The sequence below is a fragment of the Gavialis gangeticus genome, unplaced genomic scaffold (assembly GCF_001723915.1).
Source record: "Gavialis gangeticus isolate Ggan-Ray unplaced genomic scaffold, GavGan_comp1, whole genome shotgun sequence".
Taxonomy (NCBI): domain Eukaryota; kingdom Metazoa; phylum Chordata; order Crocodylia; family Gavialidae; genus Gavialis; species Gavialis gangeticus.
Window position 1 is genome coordinate 13,101,590 of NW_017729027.1, and position 5,586 is coordinate 13,107,175.

The 5,586-nt window shown below is 43.4% G+C and overlaps 1 protein-coding gene across 1 annotated transcript in view; it reads left to right on the forward strand.

Annotated features, from left to right (window-relative positions):
• Positions 1–5,586, forward strand: part of HTR1B (5-hydroxytryptamine receptor 1B) — a 65,572-nt gene that overhangs the window by 54,588 nt on the left and 5,398 nt on the right. The gene's annotated exons all lie outside the window — the stretch shown is intronic.

The window sequence follows — 5,586 nt, forward strand, 5'->3', positions numbered from 1 at the left end:
ACTGTGGCTAAATTGCATGCTTTGATAACTGTACATTTCTTTGACAGAGTGGGTCTCATGCTTGGGCACCATCCAGACTTGTATTTTTTATGTGAGAGTTAGTCCAAGGCCAGATTGTGTTGGGTCTGAACCTGCAGCTGTCACAAAAAGAGTGTCCATCTCATTTGCTCTTTCTTTTGAACAAATCCTTAGGAAAGGATGCATTGTCTTTCCCAGTAAGACAATATAGAATAGAAGGTGGTTGCTATCAGGCTGAAGTTAAGTCTTCTCCAATGAGATATTTGAAGCATTTAAGATTTTTCTTATCCATGCTCAGTGGCTTACAGAAGAGCCTGCTTTGACACTCCAGCTGACCAGTATAAAGCCAAAAAAGAGGCACATTTGGCAGCTGAGTCTTATACACCAGGAGGACTTGTCAAATAGCAAGCACTGAAATCCCCAAAAGATTCAAATTAAAAGATAATGTGTTTGGTTATATTAGCTTCCTGAATTAGCATGGCATGTCCTCTGGTTCCAAGAAAAAAAGCAACTATGCCAAAGAACATTTACAAACTGTGACAGTGGGTTTCACATGTGTTACCTTTTTTCCTAGATAAATGTTAATTAGGAATTTAGAATGATTAGATCCTCAGATGGAGTAAATCAGGATGGCTCCACATAAATCATTAGACATTACTTCCCAGTTGTTTTACTACTTTGATTACAGTACTGGACAAATTCTCTGTAATTTTGTTTCCTATTGGGAACAAAAGTTTTTTGAAAAAAAGTCTTATGGAGAATTTATTGAGGTTTTTTTTTAATATATTGTATTGTTTGGTTTTGTTTTTAATTTGTCCTTTGAGAACTCTGAAATTGGAGCTTTTTTTAAAATCAGTTCTACATCCTGAAACTAAGCTGCTGTAGATTTCTCAACACAAGTGAGGTAGGTTTCACACAGCAATTAAAAGTGAACTAAAGCATTAGATCCTCTGATGTCCACTTCAAAACCGACAATGAAAGGTTTTATCTTTTGTCAGATATGATCAAAGAACAGCAATTGTCTTTCAAATTGTCCCTCCAATTAGTCCAAATGTGGGATCCTCATTACTTCTCTTTACTTCCTCTCATGAAATTTCAGCCTCAGGTTGTGAAAGAGAGTGAGAAACTAGCCTATGAGCTGAATCAGTATGCAGCTTTTCTTTTGAAGAGATAGGCCTACATTAAAGGGATAGGCCAACCACTCTAAATAATCAGCAGATAGTACTGCCCTGATACATGAGTATTATAAACAACTCTTGAGGTACATTTTACAAGGATCTACATGAAGTCTATATTAAGTCTCTTGCTTAATCTAAAATACCAGTTATCTCAAGGGCATAACAGGTGACTGCCAGATGGACAGGGACTATCCCTCCCTAAAGATCACTGCCCAATGGAAAAAGGATGGGGTTTTCATTGGATTCAGTGGACATGTCTCACTTTTGTACAAGTCTAAAAATGTTCACAACAAATGTCTATCTTACTATCTGTGATAATGAGGTACACATTTTTACACTGTTTTTTTCCTGAGCTGTAGTCTGGAGCAGGAAGACATTGACCAGCACAGAAAAAAAATGAGATTGGTCAGGACTCTGGTAGACTTGGCTGTAGCACTTCTAAGAACTCCATCATACCTGAAGCGTATTATCCAAGATCCAACACTGTCTAGGATGAAGAGAAAGCAATCACCATTAGCAAAACTACCTTGAAATGAAGTTGTGCAGGCAGTGTTTTCCCCCAATTAATAGTCTGATTAAATGTGTGTGTGTGTGTGTGCGCGCGCATGCACACATGCACTTGTTTCCTTCTCTAGATCCTTAGAGTCAAAATCAAAACCAGCCCCAGCTGTTCTGTATAATTAAATTTCAGTAACTCAAGCTGAGTGTTTTTATTTTGACTAGTGACTTAAAAGTGTTGGCATTTAATGGCCTCACCTATATTTCAAAGTTAACATTGGGAAACTTCACACATATATTAGTGTTTGTCTGCTAGCAAACTCAACAAAAAACCACTGTGCTGATTAACATAGTGAAGGTTATCTTTGCAAGCAGAATGACTCAGAATTTCATTATTTAAAATCTAAGGGTGCAATTCAGCCCAGCACAGGAATTCACACAGGACTTCATGCATTTCTTGCTGCCCGTGCATAAGTGAAATTCATACTTCATACCAGAGTCTTGTGCACTGATCTGAATTTAAGCCTATGAAAATGCAACAAAATCTGTATCCTAAGGAAACTAATTCATACAAGCAGCCCATTAATCCATGCACTTCAGAAAAATTCTAACTGAGCAGAAAAGGCCACTTCCCCAGTTCTGATACCAGGATTTGGCTTTAGTATTCCTAGGATTCTTAAGATATTCTAGTATTCTTAGGATTTATTTAAAACTTTTGCCATTCTCTTTAACTTCTGTATAAAGATCTGTCCTGTGTTTATGCTGAATCAATTACTATTTGTTGATGATTTGTGATGTGATAATGCATATTTATTGATCTTCCCTGCAATACCTAAATCTAGCTATTTTAATAGGACAAAATGTGAACACAAGAAGTATCAGTTTTATTACCCCAGGATGAAGAAACCACTTTTTATGCATTCCTTTGCATAGAAGCAAAAGGCTACAGGAAAATGAATTTCTGTCTGGAAGTATCTTTTAAGGCTCCGTTAGAGGAAAAAGGTGGGTAGAAAGAGACTTCTGCCTGCTGCTCTGAAATGCAAGTTTCAGTGTGATAGAATAACTGTGGGATATGATCATTCATATGATAATGTATGTGATTCACAATAATTTGCAGATTGGAACTCCAAGATAAGATGAGTTCAACCAGTAATTTATTGAAGATCTAACTAGCCTCCTCTTTCCTGCTTCCATCGATTCTTAGCTCTGTGGGAGCCCATTGTGCAACAGATTCAGACTGTGCACTGCCTGGGTGAGAAGGGAAGGAAAGAAACCTTTGAACATCCATGGCATCTTTCACTATAATCCACATCCTGGGAATCTAAATAGATTGCATGCACAACCTAAATAGAGTGGGTGCCATTTTTAAAAATATCTTCTTTCACCTTTCTACCAGAAGCAGCTTGAGGGAAGCTTTGAAGCCTGGGTTAGAAGATTCCTTCTTCCTTGGCTGCTCTGTCAAGATCACTCTCACTGAGTCTTCTATAGTGAGCACAGTTAGAATGTTGTCCTTTTTTAAAATATATTCAAGGTATTACTTGTTTAAGTATCAATCTCTGTTAGAAGGATAGGGGCTGTATCTGGCAGCCCAGTTAATCTTGGCAGCATCTCTAGAACAGTGATTGTCAATCAGGGGATGGTTGAGTTCATTTTGAGGGGGCCTCAGAGGGCCATGTAATGGTCACACAGTTAGGCATGCAAATGTGATTCACAAGATAAACCCTGAGCTTTCTAAGAGGAATCCATAGTGTTAAAAACACCCTGACCTTTGTGTGATCTTTCTGAGCTTTTTGCAACAGAAAAATTGCTCTTTTTGCTTAGTCAAAAACCAAGTGGAAACTAAGAACTGGCATTTTCTAAGGGGTGCTTTGAGTCTAATGAGGGGTACCTTGGGTCTACAAAGGTTGAAAGCAATTGCACTAGTGAAATTATTTAAGATACACCAGGGATGAATTTGGCCCTGGACACATATACTCTTGATCATAAGAATCAGAACTATAAAGAAAAAAACAGGAAAAGAAAAGACTTTTCCTGCCTAAACAAACAAGGGAAGGATAAATAATTATTATTGACATAGAATACCCTGAATTAATGGAGAAGGGCAACAGCAAGAGCAATACTCAGAGGAAGGAGAACTTTTTATAATTAGGATAAACAATAGCATCAATAGGGAGGCCAAAACTCATCATCCATTCATCTGATATTTGTCTTTATTACACAACATGATTGAAAGGATAGCCTGCAGGGGCTAGGGTTAGAACATTACCATTGAAGGAAATATAATTGTAAGAGAAGAGCCTTTCCACAAGAGGAAGAGAGGCTGTTGGAAAACAGAAAGAGGTTTTTTTTGGGGGGGGTTGAGTTTTTTAAATTAAAATATGTTTGATAACACAAGTTTGGGCCTCCTCAGGAGAACTTGAGGGTGGAAATTTAGGGGAAAGCCATTTGTGCTTGTTTATCTAAATTCAATAGAAAATGTCAAACAGGAGGGGGGAAATTGTATTGCAGGAGCTCACATTATACACAACCCCTTCCCACTGAAAGAAGTCTGGGAGATTCAGTAAAACCTATAGCCTCCAGTCAGTGAATAGGAAGCTACTGCACGGACACAGAGATAGAAGCATTCTGACCCCCAGAACGAGAAACATCACTCTTTACTGAGGTACAGTATTAAGGCCTACTTTCTCCCCTCATCAATATCCATGTAACAGCAGTAGACCTTATCCTCCTGTGCAGCATGTGAATATGGACAGGGAGCAGGGTAAATTGCAGTAAAGTGCTATTACATACACAGTTGTGTATACAGCAACAAGAAAATGCATTCACCAAAGCAATGCAACCCCGCTAAACCAGCAGCCTGTCCTTTGGTTCACCCTAGAGAAATCTTGGATCGAGGTGTTGGTTTGGTGCTGACCAAGTGGTAGAGATTCAGTGATGATCTGGGGGAGCTGCTTGGGGAAAGTGCCAATGCCAGCGGAGACAAATCTTTTTAGGAAAACTCTGTGGTTGCTTTGGCCCCGGGGAAGTCCTAGAGAGATGAGTGCAGTGAGAGTCAGGCTGGCTTGACTTTTCAACAGGCTGACTCTCCTGTCTCTCTGTCGCAGTAGTGGTGGTCTCGGGGGAGCGTAGGGTCACTGCTGCCATCCTGTCTTGGGGCTGGGGAGAAGGGGACGCTCCAGTGGCGCTGAGGCTGTTTCTCGGGCTGCCCGTGGGCGGGGAGGCTCTCCCGTTTCAGCACCTCTCTTTGCTGGACAGCTCCCCGGCGCTTGCCGCCCCTTCGCATCTCCCCGGAGTCTGCGGGGCTGGGGCGGCCGCAGCCTTTCCCCGCCGGGCTCCCGTCCTCTCGCCCCCTTCCCCAAGCCGAGCTTCCTAACGCTAACCCGTCCCTCTCGAGGCAAACATTGCCATCCCTCTTCCAGCTCAATCTCTGGCCGAGGTCTCTGCTGAGCCCCCCCGGGCGGCTCTGAGGGCAGTCGGCACGAGCAGTGCGCCTGGGGGGGCGGGAGAGGAGGAAAGGCAGCCGGGAGGGGCGAGGGGAGGGAGTCTGAGGCAGATCAGCCCAGTCCGGCTCGGGCCCGGGAGGCTCGGATCCTAGCAGGGAAAAGCCGAGGAGCTTTTCAGTGAGATCAAAGCAACAGGCGGGGGGGCGGGGTTCTTCCCGCCAAACAGAAGCTGTCCTCAGGCGCCCAGGCGCTTCCCCAGCCCCGGGGGAGGGGGTAGCCCCCGAGCCGGCTTTGATCCGCGGGTACCCGCTGCCGGGGACTTTGGGGCCCCGGAAGAAGCGGGAGCCTCGGGGCTGGGAGGGGCGCGGGAGCGGGCCAGATGTGGGGCAGAGGCGGGCGGCAGCGCCCGCTCCCTCCTCCCCCTCCCCCTTCCCCTCGCCCGGGGGCCG